This window comes from Schistocerca piceifrons, chromosome 7, assembly GCF_021461385.2.
Source record: "Schistocerca piceifrons isolate TAMUIC-IGC-003096 chromosome 7, iqSchPice1.1, whole genome shotgun sequence".
NCBI lineage: Eukaryota > Metazoa > Arthropoda > Insecta > Orthoptera > Acrididae > Schistocerca > Schistocerca piceifrons.
The window spans coordinates 431,197,701-431,215,689 of NC_060144.1; the positions used below are offsets into that span (position 1 = coordinate 431,197,701).

The window sequence follows — 17,989 nt, forward strand, 5'->3', positions numbered from 1 at the left end:
CACCGTGTGGTAAAGGGACAGGAACTGTGGAGAGTTGGTTGTTACATTCCATCCAAGATTTTACATTGTTTGATTTATTTCCTGTACCTAGCATTATTCGACGGAGAAGAAGTCAAGAGGGTTTCCAACACCCAGCTTTTCTAAGTCATCACAGCAGGTTAGAACGTGGCGACCTGTGTGAAAGGACCAAGAAAACATGAATTTTAAGTCAAAATCAAGAGAAGAAGCTGTTTTATGTTGCCATAGCAACCAAACATAATAAGACAAGGAAATTACTTCGAGACATTTGAATATGATCAAGTATCCAATGGAGCACAATTTAAATGGAAAAAAGGTGAAGAAATGAAAAATTCACAACGATAAAACAGCAAAGAAGATTTCAACATATTTGTCTAAGAAGAAATACGCATAGAACGCTTCAACCAAGAAGATCCAGTGCGGGGAGTATACTGCTCTCACACATACGCGGAAACCAACATGCACCCGACACCCCCGACACCAGCTGTTGTTCACCGGTGCTGATCTGTCTCCACATCCGTTCACCTACAGAACACCAATTCTACACCGGGTGAGCATGAAACAAAACTGATTACTTTAGTACGAAGTGGAACAAGATACTGTTGAGTGAATTGTTATTGTGTAGTTATCATATTTAAAGTTAGTTTTAAATGCTTAGAAGAGCTAAGGCATATAAAAGTATGGAAAATATACAACAGGTTGGGGAAACTCAAGACCAAGGTAAGGCCATGAAGATTAGCAACAAAGTGTCTGACTGGGCTGATTTGATAAATTTAATCACAGCTCAGAGTCTTAAATTAAACTCATTAAGTTCTCTATTAAATACCCAATGTGAAGCTTTAAATGCTCAGAGTACGAGTCTAAATAAAGAATTAAACTTAGTAAATTCTCAATTAAAAGCTCAGAGTGAAACTCTAAATATTCAAATGACAAATTTAGGTTTGTTAAACACCAACGTCAACTATCAAAGCAAAGAATTTTGTAATCTATGCGAAGACATGGCTGCTCTGAAGACTGAATTCGACACCGTAAGTAATAAAGTAGAGAATTTAAAATTAGATTTAAAGAACGAGTTGACGAATTCTTTGACCACTCATAAATGATATGTTTACTAACCTTAGTCAGAAACAGAATGACACTTTTCAAGATTTATCGAAAATATTAGAACTTGACATAGATAACAAATGTAATAATGTAGAATCAGAACTAATTGTAAAGTTAGGATCTTTCGAAATGTGTACACTATTAAATATAATGACCTAAGACAGGGAATGAATACTTTGAAAGACAGTGTAGATACGCATAATGAATTAACGCCAATTATTCAATCGCAAATTACAGGTGTCAATACAAGGGCAGATAATATAGTAATAAATTTCAAAGAGAAAATAGCTAACTCTGATATTATAAATGTATTTAGTTTGGAGGAACAATTTGGAGAAATTATAGATCGAAAGGTTACTGAGAGAATAATATCCGGAAACGTATCGCCTATTCCTTCTTCCGAACTTAGTGATACCAGGAAGGGTATGGACGACCTGTGGAGAGAAATTAAGCTCATCCAAGACAAAGTAAAGGATGTAAAATTGTATATCCCCCAGGGACATTAACATTCTGAGTTAACGGGCAGAGTAATGACTGTCAGATCCCAAGTTGTCTTCGGTGTTCCTTCCAAAATAGGCGCACATACATAACGAACAACTACAAAGTAGTAATGGGTAATGAATAAATAAGAGAGGCGTGAGCGAAGAAAGAAAACGAAAGTAGGAGTAGAATTAGTCAGGCTGATCATTAAGAAATGTCAGTGTAATGAATACTGTGATGACCTGAAGGATAGTGGGGCGTAAATAGCATATGTTGACAGAGTATCTACTGAAAATATAGAAGATGATAGGTGGAGGAGGACTCTAGGGGGTAAATGATATATTAAAGAATGAATGTGAAGTTTAAGTAGATTTATCTCTTTACCACAAGATAATTAATTATGGTATACACAGAAATGTGTACTAGGGTAATGAACTGTGAGGCCTACTCAGAAAGGATAAGGGGGCGTACCCGGCATTCACTAAGTATAAAGGGCAGGTGTACCTATGTGGAGATAGGACGATCTGTGGGCTAAAAAACAGGGATGTTTTGTAAGGGGCGTACCTACCAGAATGGAAAGAGGAAGTGCTCTCATAAGGACACCCCACAAGCAAGGAATAGGTGCTGATCCTAGGAGAAGGGGACAGTGTAAGACACAAATTTTATAGGAAGTATTCTGGGAAGTGTGAATTCTATGAACGACTAGCATTATTATGTTTTGTGGAAATAAATGAGCGTTGAAAGAACACTTCCATTTCGTCCAGAGTCCTTTCAAGCTACAAATAATGAAAATAGTACATACTAGGAAAAAGGTAGTACAAAAGATAGGAATAGAAAATAGATTACTCATATGTCATAACCACCTGAAGTTTACGACTGGGGGGAAAAAAAAGGAAATAAAGAAAAAAAAAAGAGTCCTCACAATTCCTAAATAACAGTAAAGCTGACTAAAACCACAAGTAAATGCTCATATCTTGATAGCAAAGTAAAATAAAAAAAAGGTAGAGAAACAGTAAGCGAAAGATTGTTCAAGAGAGGACAGAGAATAGTTATGGAAAGGAAAGATATGTATAAACATATGTACACTACTGGCCATTAAAATTGCTACACCACGAAGATGACGTGATACAGACACAAAATTTAACCGACAGGAAGAAGATGCTGTGATATGCAAATGATTAGCTTTTCAGAGCATTCACACAAGGTTGGCGCCAGTGGCGACACCTACAACGTGCTGACATGAGGAAAGTTTCCAACTGATTTCTCATACACAAACAGCAGTTGACCGGCGTTGTCTGGTGAAAGGTTGTTGTGATGCCTCATGTAAGAAGGAGAAATGCGTACCATAATGTTTCCGACTTTGATAAAGGTTGGATCGTAGCATATCGCGATTGCAGTTTATCGTATCACGACAATGCTGCTTGCGTTGGTCAAGATCCAATTACTGTTAGCAGAATATGGAATTGGTGGGTTCAGGAGTGTAAGAAATGTGTACTTTTAAGATATGAAATTTTATTACGAGTGACATTATTTCCATATTGATTATGTATAAAAAATCGCGTGTTCCATCTGAGGGGGGGGGGGGGGGGGGGGGGGATATGTAGTGATTCAAGAATTTCTGTGTAAATTCTAGAACTACTCAGCCTTCTACCGTCTCAAACACACAATATTCTGGATATGAGTGTGGGATGGTAGAATCCTACCTACAGCGCGTTGCGTGTTTGTGTGTGCAGATTTAAAATCAGTTGCGGGAAGAAAGTAGACGGAGCGGTCGGACGGCACCGTCAATTACCTGTCAGGCAATCCATATATGTTGTTTTAGTGAGTGTATAAGGAAGAACCATGGAGTTTATATGCAGCTCTGTGCTTATTGTCACTGACTATTGTCATTAGAACAACAACAGTTGAAAAAGTACTCTTGTAGACTCTTGACGTAACATTGTTAGAGGCACGACTCATTTTATGATTCATGTTAAGAAAGGTCGTGGTATCAAACCCAACTTCCTTTTAACTGTAACTCAATTTGTATCTAACGTCAAGAGACTTGCAGAAAGTTACATATTAATTTGGAAAGTGAGATTTTTATTGTGTAAGGAGGTCAAATACATCGTTAGTTAACAAAAAGTAAAGTTTGTATGTCTACTTATTTCACAGGTAGAAAGAGTCTAAAAATTTCTGTACCTAGCGTTATTCGACGGAGAAGAAGTCAAGAGAGTTTCCAGCAGCCAGCTTCTCCGTAAAGAAGAGTGGCTGCAAATTCCAAGTAAGTCATCTCGTAAAGAAGTGGAAGGTGGTTTGGTGGAATAAGCTAATATAACCCAGATCCACACTCCAACTTTAAGTTGTCAGAACGTTAGAGGGTTGGGGCTGCCGAAATGAGGAAGGTGAAAGACCATTGGAGTTCTGTCAAAGGAATGGCTTGCTGGTTGGGAACTCTTGGTTCAGGGAAAGAGAGAGCCACAAGATTACCTGGTATAGCTAAGACTTAAAGAGAATCAATAGTTGACTACTCCCTGTACAATAGAGAGGTGAATAGAACCATCATTGACATTAAGGTGATACCACTAGAGGCCTTGGATAGTGACCACCGTTTGCTGGTAATGAACCTGAAAGGGATAAGGATAATAAAGAGACAGAAAACTAGGACATGGAAGTTGGAGGAGGAAGAAAGCAGGCTACAATACCTACAAGTAGTAAAGGAAAGCATTGCAAAGGATGAACCAAAAACAGTAGAAGAAGATTGGGTAGATTCAAGGGAACATTAGTAAGTGCGGTAGAAGCAATATGTGGGAGGAAAAGCAACAAAAAGAGATGGAAAGGAACACCCTAATGGAATGATAAAGCAAAGGATATAGTACAGAAGAAGAACAGAGCTTTTAGGGCATGGTTCCAGAAGAGAACAGTAGAGACAAGAGAAGAGTATCAAGCAAGCAAGAAAGAAAGAAGCAAAAAGAGGGGTGGTGGAGGAGAGAAGAAAGTGGATTGAACAGTGGACCAGAATGATAAGGAGGATAGGTAAGGTTCAAAAATGTGGTATCTGGGATGATTAAAAGTAAGAGGAAGACCGGTAGAACAGATTATTCATGTGTGGTGAACAAAAGTGGTCAAGAGGTAAATAATAACGAGGAACTCAAGAACATGTGGAAGCAGTATTTTGAACAACTCCTGAACCTGAATGGAGACCCGGATGAGGAGGAACAAGCCAGGAGAAAAGGAGAGGGGGAACAGCAAATAGAACAAGACCTTACATGGGGAGAAGTGGAAGAGGCATTGGGCAAAATGAAGGGAGGGACGTCACAAGGCCTAGATGAGCTAAGTACAGATATGGTGAGAGCAGCAGGAGAGGTGGGGATACAATGGCTATACTGAGTAATGAAAATTGTGTGGAGACAGAAGATGATCCCAGAAGACTGAAAGAAGGGAATAACTGTCCCGATCTTTAAGAAGGGAAATAGAAAAGAGTGCTAGAACTATCGGGGTATAACACTGATGAGTCATTATGCAAAGATTTTTGAAAACATTTTGGAAGCACAAATTCAGGCAAAATTAGGAAGGATGAAAGAAGAGCAACATGGCTTCAGAACAGGATGGTCCACAGCTTTTGCTGTAAGACAACTGCAGGAACTTCACTTTGAATGTGGAATAGATCTACTAATGACCTTCCTGGACATTGAAGAAGCGTTTGATAGTCTACATACAAGCAAAGTGTGGAAAGGCCTGGAGAATGGAGGAGTAGCAAAACAGATTATTTGTAGTATAAGGAAAATGTACCATGGAAGTGTGAGCTGTGTGAAAGTGGGAGGAGAGAGATCAGCTTGGATTGAACAGAAGAATGGCTTGAGGCAGAGAAGTGCACTTTCACCATCACTCTTCATTGTAGTGATGGATGATATAATGAGTACAGTAGCACAAGTAATTGGTGAAGTAAAGATGAAAGCTACGGTGTTTGCAGATGATCTGGGGGAATAAGGAGGTGGAAGTTCAAGAGCAGTTGAATCTATCGGAACGAATAGTACAAGAATATGGAATGAAATTTAGTATAAGTAAGAGTAAGAAGATTAACACAACAAGAATGAAGGAGAGAGGAACAACTGGAATAACAATTGGTGGGGAATGATTGAGGAGAGTGGAGAGTTTCAAGTACCTCATACAGGAAGATGGAAAAGACAATAGAGAAATAAACGAGTGTGGGAGAAAAGTAGCAGCATTTCGGAAGTGTGTCAGAAGCCTGATATGGGGCAAGGATGTACCCCAAATCAGAAAAAAGGTTACACACCAGTCATACTATGTCCTATTCCTGACATAGGCATCCAAAGCCTGGGTTATGAAAGGAAGAGAGAAAAGCAAATTACAAGCTAGTGAGACGAAATTCTTGAGGAACAGTATTGGGAGTTACAAAGATAGACGGGTTAAGTAATGAGAGAATCAGACAGTTAATGAAGTTGAAATCATTACAGGACGAGATAGAGACATCAAGGATGAGATGGTATGGGCATGTTAAGTGAATGGAGAAGAGGATACACAGGAGGATACACGAGATGAAACTGGATAGAAAGAGACCAAGAGGAAGACCAACAGACAGATGGCTGAAAGGAGTAGGGGAATGCGTCCAAAAGAAAGGTGAAGATTGGACCAAGGTGAAGACAGAGAGATGGTGGCAAGACAGAAGATGATGGAGAGGCTTTTGTTCCAAACAGACCCGGAAAAGGCTGGAAACTATCCAAGATGATGATGATGATGATGACCATTTTAGCAAGAGTGGAGTTCGGCCTGATTGTCTAGTGGTAAAGCGCATATCTGGAAATCAAGAGGTCTTGGGATCGAATCCCAGTTGGACCACAGAAATTTTCAGTCTGCTTTCAATCTAACCTTCGCCTCTCAATGATGTGAGGAGTCACCAGGAACACTACATGGTTCAGTATCCATGTTAAACTGTAGGTCCTTTTTCCCCAGTGAACAATGGGGTGTTCAAGTAAACGACTTGCAATCAGCCACTGCATCACATGAAATAATAACAATAGCAATAACAATAATTATTATTATTTCTTTCTTGTCTCAGATGTTATGTCTGGTTAAAAATGGAAGGTGACGCGGGCCTTGATCAAGCGTGACTTCCTTTTAACTATATGGTATATGTTACATTGCATTTAGGAACTTTCGGGTAATTGAACAAGTGTCAATAATTACAGATTTCTGTAGTTGTATATATAAGTTTGGATGTAGCTGTATTGCATTGATGTACTGGTGGATATTGTGTGGTATGACTCCTGTAGTTGATAGTATAATTGGTATAATGTCAACTTTATCCTGATGCCACATGTCCTTGACTTTCTCAGCCAGTTGGATGTATTTTTCAATTTTTTCTCCTGTTTTCTTTTGTATATTTGTTGTATTGGGTATGGATATTTCGATTAGTTGTGTTAATTTCTTCTTTTTATTGGTGAGTATGATGTCAGGTTTGTTATGTGGTGATGTTTTATCTGTTATAATGGTTCTGTTCCAGTATAATTTGTATTCATAGTTCTCCAATACATTTTGTGGTGCATACTTGTATGTGGGAACATGTTGTTTTACAAGTTTATGTTGTAAGGCAAGCTGTTGATGTATTATTTTTGCTACATTATCATGTCTTCTGGGGTATTCTGTATTTGCTAGTATTGTACATCCACTTGTGATGCGATCTACTGTTTCTATTAGTTGTTTGCAAAGTCTGCATTTATCTGTTGTGGTATTGGGATCTTTAATAATATGCTTGTTGTAATATCTGGTGTTTATTGTTTGATCCTGTACTGCAATCATGAATCCTTCCGTCTCACTGTATATATTGCCTTTTCTTAGACATGTGTTGGATGCGTCTTGATCGATGTGTGGCTGTGTTAGATGATACAGGTGCTTGCCATGTAGTGTTTTCTTTTTCCAATTTACTTTCTTCGTATCTGTTGATGTTATGTGATGTGATCTAAAGGGTTGTAGAAGTGGTTATGAAATTGCAGTGGTGTAGCCGATGTATTTATATGAGTGATTGCTTTGTGTATTTTGCTAGTTTCTGCTCGTTCTATAAAGAATTTTCTTAAATTGTCTACCTGTCCATAATGTAGGTTTTTTATGTCGATAAACCCCCTTCCTCCTTCCTTTCTGCTTAATGTGAATCTTTCAGTTGCTGAATGTATGTGATGTATTCTATATTTGTGGCATTGTGATCGTGTAAGTGTATTGAGTGCTTCTAGGTCTGTGTTACTCCATTTCACTACTCCAAATGAGTATTATTATTATTATTATTATTATTATTAGAGATGATAATGTATCAGCCTACTGTACATATTGACATCAAGCTCTTAACAGAGAGAAGTTGTTCTACAATAATGATAGAAGCCGAAGAAATGAATTAAAATTTGAGCCATGACCTGGACTTGAAACCATGTACTAGGCAGGTGTGCTAGCCATTACACTACCATAGCAGTATTTGTAACACAGAGGTACAGACTGCTCCAGTCCAATGCCCTCGGCAATAGTGATGATTTAAGAAAGGGAAAATAAGCCAAAGATGTGAACTGAAGTTTGTGTTAGGGAGGGCATTGGACTAGTGTAATCTGTGCAGCTGTGTTACCTGTATTGCTACAGTAGTGTAATGGATTAGTACACCTGTCTAGTAATCAAGGAGACCTGGACTCAAGTCCTAGCCTTGGCATAAATTTTAATTCATTTCTTCAGCTTCTATCATTATCACAGATAAAGTTGAGACTCAAATGTCAAAGGAAAATTTGAAATTTCAAAGGAAAATTTAATTACATCTGATCTATAGATGTTGTTCTCTTCACCAGATAAAAATATTACAGGCTTTTTCTTAAACAAATAATGAATAATAATTAGATTGAGGCACGCTCTATATAAATAACTTGCAATAACAATGAGGACACCAAATGGAACACCACAAACACTCACTTGTGAGAAAAGTAAAAGAACAATAATGCAGTACAGCTCAAGCATGTGGGATCCACAGCAGGTTGGGCTGAAACAAAACATCTAGAGCACATAAAGAAGTGTGTATACAGATTTTGACCACCAGGATGATGAATCATAATGCTCCAAACACTGAACAGGGAAAAACTCAAACAAGGAGGCTTCATCTCTCTTGAAACCACATTTATAAAATAATAAAAATAGTTTTCATCTAAAAAATATAAATGAATCCCCCATATACAAGGTGACTCAGAAAAGTAAGGAGACTGACAACACCTCGAGTGATCTGGAAAAGCTGTTCTACTTGTGTAGACTGTTATATTCTTCCCTTCCAGATGCTCAGTCCCTGTGTGTTAAACTATCCACGAGTGTGACCTTGTTTAAAGAGGCCTTTGGGAAACATTCCTTATGAAGAGCACAAGTTTTTTGCTAGCACAAATCATTTTTGGGAGGCCGAGAACACGTTTAAGATTAATCTTGTTCAGGGGGACCTTCAACTTTGCGAGATCAGATCTCCAGGACAAACTGCCAACTTGTATTTTACACAGAAAGGCTCAGGAAAAGGGTGAATCAACTGAGATCAGAGATTGCAGATAAGTGGATCCTTCATCATGATAATGCCCCATGTCACACGGCCACTTCCATCATGGAATTTTTTACCTCAAAAGGCATTTCTGTTGCTCTTCAGCCCCCTAATCACCTGATCTCTGTGCTTGTGACTTCTTTCTTTTCCCAAAATTGAAATATATATATATTTATATATACGGGCATCATTTTGAGACTCTGGAGAACATTCAAAAGAATGTGACTGACTTGGTACAGGACCTACCAGTTGAAATCTTTCACCACTCCTACCAAGATGGGAACAATGATGTCACCACTGTATAGCTGCCAAATGAATCTACTATGAAGGGGACAATATTGTTTGAAAAAACGTATAAAAACATTGGTAGATAAAAAAAAATCAGTCTCATTTCTCTTATCACACACTTCTTATGTTGCTTGCAGGTACTGCGAGGATAAACTAAGATCAATAAATGCTCACACTGAGGCATTTAAGCAATTTTCATACTGCACCACATCTGTGAATGGAGCATGAAAACCAACATACATTACAATAAAAAATACCCTGTGCACACTTTGCACACCAATTTGTAGAGTATAAAAATAGATCTACATGAAACTTTGCTGTCATAATTCTTTTAACTGTTCTGTCCTGTTTTGTCTGTACATTTAATTACACAAAACCAGAAAATAAAACCACTGTACAAAGGAATGATATAAAGAGAGAATGGTAGAAAATAAAACAATATGCAGTGATGAAAAGGGGTGCAGAAAAACCACAGTACCTTCTTGTGAAACTGAACACAGCATCCACAGAATATTTGTTCACAATTGGCTTAATATATGCCATGAAACTCATTACAGGTTCATGGAAATACTTTCTGCAGTCCTTTGCCAAGAATAACAACATAGAGCAGCAGTGAATAATTCTCATTTTTATAATTTATTCTTTGTTTATTTAATACATTTATATCTGAACATTTTGAAACTAGCAAAGAAGCCAAATGCAAATGCACAAGTAAAAACTTATGGAAGATAAACATCTAAGGACACCTGAAAAATGACAGTCTTGGTTAAATTTCAAATATAGCCTCAGGAAACTACTTTTGGTTTCAGAGGGCAGTTGAAAATTCATCTATTAACATAAGTTTTGGCTTCTGTCATTTAGGCACCAAACTCAACTTGCAGGATATATTTGTAAGATGATAGTCAGCCCCAATTTTTCATGGCTGCTAGATTACCATGCTACCATGCATCTGTGTGATCCAAAGAAGTAATGTAATTCAATGTCAACGTATTCATCAGGAAGCTTTATTGGAGGCTAATATTTTTCTTGATACATCATTATACACTGGTATGCATTTCACATAGTACAAAAGTCAGTCGAAAAATATACTGAGAAAAACTGCATGAGAAAGTTCTCTATAGCACAAGGACTGTCACTGCTAACCAGATACAAACATTCAACATTATTATAGAAAATGAGTTATTTTGAATTCACCCCTTCCCCACAACCCCCACCCCACCACGTCCACCTACCAAACTGCAATTCCAACATTGTGTGTCTAGCTGGCACAATGTAGGGACACCGGATTCTCTTTTGTGCATGCCTGTCGATGACTCAAGGCTTGTGCTGTTCTGTGAATGGTCTCCTTTACTCATAAAAATTACTCACATTCTGCCAGAACTTTCATTACTATATTTACTACAAACTGAACTAGACATACAATGGCTACACTCACTAAAAATCTTTGAAGACTTGTGTTTCAACCAGCTGCAGCATACAGGAGATGGCAGTGAATCTCAAGCTTCTGGCAGTAACTATGACAGAAAACCAAAATGTAGGAAGACAGCAAATTTTAACAATATCATGTTACGAGATGCACATGTGAAAACAGAATTGAGATTAGCAGGGTCCATATCTTTATTTAGATGTCAAGCTTTAATATTTCAATCCACATGCCATCAATGTCTGTCTAACAACCATTTATAAAAATTTACGCATTGTTACTGAGAATTCTTTTCAACTACAGACAGTTCCAATCATTAAATTACACATAAAATAAGGGAAAGACAACAACTCACCTACAGCAAACTGATGTACTGGGAATAGAAACACGTAACACACAACATTATTCAATAGCTTTCGAGTGCTGGCTTCTTTTCTAGCAAAAGTACACACATGCACACAGACGTCCACATGCACAATCAGTCTCACTGTAGCTGCAGGAGCCTGCAGTGGTGTCTCTGTGTGTACGAATGTGTGTACTTTTGCTAAAAAACAGAGCCAGAGCTCAAAATTTAGTGAATACTGTTGCCTGTTACATGTGTCTGTGTGCTGCACATCAGTCTACTATAGGCAAATAGTTGTCTGTCCCTTAATTTTTGTATTGTTCCTTCAAGGAATTTTCATTATTGTTAATCCTTAAGTCATGATAAGAAAAAAATGGTGACTGCTAATGAATGGCGAAGGACAAAACACCACGTTAAGATCCAGCATAAAAGGGCGGAACTCGACAACAAGTGCCCACAACAGATGAAATTTTAAAATAGTGAAAGTCATAGTGAGAAGGGAGATTACAGAATATGTTGGAAATATTTAACCTGCCAATACCTTCCATCTCCTTTGACTCATGTCATAAAAATGATACATATAAACCAATCACCAAAATCCAATGTGCATAAAATATGTGTCACAACAACAATTACAGTTCACTCCCCATGATATACAATTCATTGGCTTCACCAACTCACAACCAAATTGCACCTCTCAACCCAACCTAGATTTTGGGCCACATTGTAAATTAGTTTGCCACCACAATTTACATCCAGTAAGTAAATCAATACTTAAGGCAGGGGGTTACCTTCATAGTCTCAGATGTTATTGAATTTAGTGTATGTTAAAATTCAGGAGTAAGTAAGAAACATGTACTTTCTGTTTTCTCAAAAAAATTTCCTGCCCCAAGATACAGGCCTCCAAAGATGACACTGCGAACACATTCTGAAGATGCGAATTTCAGATTTTTTAAAAAAATGCTGTATCTCTGTAACAGTTCTAGATATTTTGTTAGAATTTTTTTATTTGAGAGATAATTGCTTTATTATTACAACGGTATCCTCCATTTGGACATCTCTGTCAAAGTTCTTTTAGTGCCACCTTTTGAATTTTTTTTATAATTTACAGATTTTTTTTTTTTCCAAAAATGCGTATCCAGAAAAGTTAGTTTTTTTTCTGTTGATTGGTAGCATGTAGTACTACATTCTCTGCAAATGAGAGCTTCCACTTTTAAGTTGGGACAGGTTTTATTTTTAAAAAATCTTTCTTTTTTTTTTTAAACTTTCAAGGGTAATGTATGTCTTCACTGAAGTTGTTTCTTACTAATTTCTTTGTTACAATGTTTATTTCTATTTACTTTCTTTGTTGCAGTTATTTCTTTTCACTTTCCTTGTTGCAGTTATTTCTTTTCACTTTCCTTGTTGCAGTTATTTCTTTTCACTTTCCTTGTTGCAGATATTTCTTACAGTTTGTTACAGTTTCTTGTCAGTTTCTTTGTTGTGGTTGTTCAGTGTTAATTTGTTTACAAAAGAGGCGTCTAAGAAATCCGAGACCATCCATTGAGTTCTGTGTTTTCGTAAGGCATTTGCTAGTTGACACAGTTGCTGTGTGTTTTGTGAAATGCTGACTACTTGCATATCCATAAAAGAGTGATACTAAAAAAAAAAAAACTTTGTTCAGGTTGGGAATAAGTGTTCTCATTTGAAGACTCTGTTTCAAAGTGAAGATGTTTCCAGTGACAACTTTTCGGATGATGCAGATCTTGCATCAAGAGAGGAAGAATTAAATACCCTGAATCAGTCAACTACAGAGGTAGGTGTTAGTCCTGTTGAGAAACTGTGGTCGGTAAGTCGAGTCATAAGCTCTATGCATCGAGAAAGCGCACAGAAATTACAAAAGCTAGGGATTAATACAATACAGCAAAACTGACCACACTCTTCAAAGTAGAAATTTCACTTTCAGAAGAAAATGAACCAAAGCACTGTTGCACCTCTTGCCAGGAATTTTACACAAATATCAATTCAGATTTTGAATATTGTGCAAGTTTTAACTATTATTCCAGAGACATTTTCAAAGAAAACAATTTTAACCTATTAAGTACCAGTGTCCTATTTTGAGGACAGAGCACATATTTATTTATAAATACACAATAAAATATTAATTTGCATCTATTACTGTTCTACGTCATTTGTTGATGCTTTTTATAACAAATGTATGCTTAGAGGAAATTAAAAGCAATAAATCCTACCATTAATTGATTACTGAATACTAAGGCACATTTTTCGTTATTACAGGTATTTACTTTATCGACAATTTAGTAATATTTGAAATATGTGGCAAAGATCTTTTTGTGATTATTTACAGTTAACAATGTGTCTTTTAAACTACTTGCATTGTTAGCTCAATTGGAGCTATATTCATTGTTTTCCAATGCTATAAAATTTGGTGTACTCGAAATAGGACACTGGGACTTGGTGTTATTGTTTCAGTTATTTGTATTGCTGCACGTTGCAATATGAAACTCTGCTACTGCTGATGTATTTTCTTTTTAGAACGTGGTAATTTTACCAGATTTTGTTGCTGATATATATATCTCAAACTCTTTGCCTTTACAAATGTCTGCTTGTGTCTGTGTGTGTGCGGATGGATTTGTGTGTGTATGCGAGTGTGTACCTGTCCTTTTCTCCCCCTAAGGCAAGTCTTTCCGCTCCCGGGATTGGAATGACTCCTTACCCTCTCCCTTAAAACCCACATCCTTTCGTCTTTCCCTCTCCTTCCCTCTTTCCTGATGAAGCAACCGTTGGTTGCGAAAGCTTGAATTTTGTGTGTATGTTTGTGTTTGTTTGTGTCTATCAACCTGCCAGCGCTTTCATTTGGTAAGTCACATCATCTTTGTTTTTTTATATATTTGTTTTTTTATATATTTTTCCCTCATGGAATGTTTCCCTCTATTATATATATATATATATATATATATATATATATATATATATATATATATATATATATATATATATATATATATATATATATATATATATGAAGTTACTTTGAAATTTACAGTGTATTATGTAAGTATATTTTGAATATGTTACTCATTAGTAAATAATACAGTTCCAGATGGACAGTTTATCTGAGGCAAGCCTATTAGATTTGGCTATAAGTTGTTGTCTCTTTGTGGAGCAAGTGGCTACTGTTTCAAATTTGATTTATACTGTGGAAAGGATCTAGAAGATACTGCAAGGGATGACCTACTATTGGGATCAAGAGTAGTGCTAAACATGTTGGACTGCATTGAAAAAACCGAGAGTCATTGCGTGTACTTTGACAATTTCTTCACTAGTAGAGATCTTCCGATTCATCTGGGAAATTTGGGTTTTCGAGCAACTGGGACTGTCAGAGAGAATCGAGTTGATGACTGTCCACTACTGAGCAGCAACAAACTGAAAAAGACAGTTCGAGTCGACTAACAGTTTGACAGGAATGGTGAAGTCTTATTTGCTCGATGGCACGACAACAGATGCGTTTCAACTGGTACACATTTTGACCAAGTTGAACCTTTGGGAGCAGCTACGCAGTACAGTAGACAAGCAAGTAAGAAGGCACAAGTGCAAAAACCTGCCGTTTTGAAGTTGTATAACGCGTACATGGGAGGTGTTGACCACCATGACTGGTTAGTTGTAAAATATGCGGTAGTAATTAGAGGTAAAAAATGGTACTGGGTCCTATTACATGTTTGCTGGAAATGGTCCTCGTAAATGCCTGACTCTCCTACAGACTAGTAAATGGGAAAAATGCACAGGATTTACTGGATTTCAGATGTGCTGTTATGGTTACATACCTGAAATTGGACACTTGGAAGACCGAATATTGGACGTCCAATGGAATACCCATCAAGTCTGGGTTCAGAGGTCATCCTCAGTTCGTACAGGCGGTTGGCGGAATTGGTGAAGGCAGAAAGCCTCGCTCGCAGAGTGGAATCAGAGCTAACTATTTGTAGTATTGTTCCCAGAACCGATCGCAGTCCTCTGGTTTGGAGCCGAGTGGAAGGCTTAAACCAGAGGCTCAGACGATTCTGCGGAGATCTGGGGTGCAAATTTCTCGACCTCCACTATCGGATGGAGAAATGTAGGGTCCCCCTGAATAGGTCAGGCGTGCACTACACGCCGGAAGCGGCTACAAGGGTAGCGGAGTACGTGTGGAGTGCACATGTGGGTTTTTTACGTTAGAGAATTCCTTCCCTAGGCCCAACAAGACGGCTCCTGAGACGCGGCAAGGTAGGAGTAGGCAAAATGCAAGAACTGCTCTCATTAATAAACGGTCACAACGCCCATATAGTACTAGGGACAGAAAGTTGGCTGAAACCAGACGTAAACAGTAAGGAAATCCTAAACTCAGATTGGAATGTATACCGCAGAGACAGGCTGGACAGTGAAGGGGGATGCGTATTTATAGTGATAAGAAGTGCAATAGTATCGAAGGAAATTGACGGAGATCCAAAATGTGATATAATTTGGGTGAAGGTCACGGTTAAAGCAGGCTCAGACATGGTAATTGGATGTCTCTATAGGCCCCCGGCTCAGCAGCTGTTGTGGCTGAGCACCTGAAGGATAATTTGGATAATATTTCGAGTAGATTTCCCCACAATGTTATAGTTCTGGGCGGAGATTTTAATTTGCCGGATATAGACTGAAAGACTCAAACGTTCATAATGGATGGCAGGGACAAAGAATCCAGTGAAATTTTTTTAAGTGCATTATCTGAAAACTACCTTGAGCAGTTAAACAGAGAACCGACTCATGGCGACAACATATTAGACCTTCTGGTGACAAACAGACCCAAACTATTTGAAACAGTTAACGCAGAATAGGGAATCAGCAATCATAAAGCGGTTACTGCATCGATGATTTCAGCCGTAAATAGAAATATTAAAAAAGGTAGGAAGGTTTTTCTGTTTAGCAAAAGTGACAAAAAGCAGATTACAGAGTAACTGACGGCTCAACACAAAAGTTTTGTCTCAAGTACAGATAGTGTTGAGGATCTGTGGACAAAGTTCAAAACCATCGTACAATATGCATTAGATGAGTATGTGCCAAGCAAGATCGTAAGAGATGGAAAAGAGCCACCGTGGTACAACAACCGAGTTAGGAAACTGCTGCAGAAGCAAAGGGAACTTCACAGCAAACATAAACATAGCCAAAGCCATGCAGACAAACAAAAATCACGCAAAGCGAAATGTAGTGTGAGAAGGGCTATGCGGGAGGCGTTCAATGAATTCAAAAGTAAAGTTCTATGTACTGACTTGGCAGAAAATCCTAAGAAATTTTGGTCTTATGTCAAAGCGGTAGGTGGATCCAAACAAAATGTCCAGACACTCTGTGACCAAAATGGTACTGAAACAGAGGATGACAGATTAAAGGCCGAAACACTGTCTTTTTCCAAAGCTGTTTCACAGAGGAAGACTGCACTGTAGTTCCTTCTCTAGATTGTTGCACAGATGACAAAATGGTAGATATTGAAATAGACGACAGAGGGACAGAGAAACAATTAAAATCGCTCAAAAGAGGAAAGGCCGCTGGACCTGATGGCATACCAGTTCGATTTTACACAGAGTATGAGAAGGAACTTGCCCCCCTTCTTGCAGCTGTGTACCGTAGATCTCTAGAAGAGCGTAGCGTTCCAAAGGATTGGAAAAGGGCACAGGGCAACCCTGTTTTCAAGAAGGGACGTCGAACAGATGTGCAGAACTATAGACCTATATCTCTAACTTCGATCAGTTGTAGAATTTTGGAACACGTATTATGTTTGAGTATAATGACTTTTCTGGAGACTAGAAATCTACTCTGTAGGAATCAGCATGGGTTTCGAAAAAGACGGTCGTGTGAAACCTAGCTCGCGCTCTTCGTCCACGAGACTCAGAGGGCCATAGACACGGGTTCGCAGGTAGATGCCGTGTATCTTGACTTCCGCAAGGCGTTCGATACAGTTCCCCACAGTCATTTAATTAACAAAGTAAGAGCATATGGACTATCAGACCAATTGTGTGATTGGATTGACGAGTTCCTAGATAACAGAAGGCAGCATGTCATTCTCAATGGAGTGAAGTGTTCCGAAGTATGCCACAGGAGAGTGTCATAGGACCGTTGCTATTCAGAATATACATAAATGACCTTGTGGATGACATCGGAAGTTCACTGAGGCTTTTTGCAGATGATGCTGTGGTGTATCGAGAGGTTGTAACGATGGAAAATTGTACTGAAATGAAGGAGGATCTGCAGCGAATTGACGCACGTTGCAGGGAATGGCAATTGAATCTCAATGTAGACAAGTGTAATGTGCTGCGAATATATAGGAAGATAGTTCCCTTTTCATTTAGCTACAAAATAGCAGGTCAGCAACTGGAAGTGGTTAATTCCATAAATTATCTGGGAATACACATTAGGAGTGATTTAAAATGGAATGATCATATAAAGTTGATCTACATCTACATTTATACTCCGCAAGCCACCCAACGGTGTGTGGCGGAGGGCACTTTACGTGCCACTGTCATTACCTCCCTTTTCTGTTCCAGTCGTGTATGGTTCGCGGGAAGAACGACTGTCTGAATGCCTCCATGCGTGCTCGAATCTCTCTAATTTTACATTAGCGATCTCCTCGGGAGGTATAAGTAGGGGGAAGGAATATATTCAATACCTTATCCAGAAACGCACCCTCTCGAAACCTGGCAAGCAAGCTACACTGCGATGCAGAGCGCCTCTCTTGCAGAGTCTGCCACTTGAGTTTGCTAAACATCTCCGTAATGCTATC

General features: G+C 38.3%; 1 protein-coding gene across 7 annotated transcripts in view; it reads right to left on the reverse strand.

Moving 5' to 3' along the window:
- LOC124805382 (transcription factor SPT20 homolog) overlaps positions 1-17,989 on the reverse strand; it is a 309,909-nt gene that overhangs the window by 270,433 nt on the left and 21,487 nt on the right. Inside the window, exon 2 of one of the 7 annotated variants that reach the window (XM_047265943.1) lies at positions 10,869-10,947. The exons of the other annotated variants lie outside the window; for them this stretch is intronic. The gene's annotated coding sequence lies outside the window, so the exon portion shown is untranslated. The remainder of the gene's footprint in view (positions 1-10,868; positions 10,948-17,989) is intronic. 7 annotated transcript variants of the gene reach the window in all.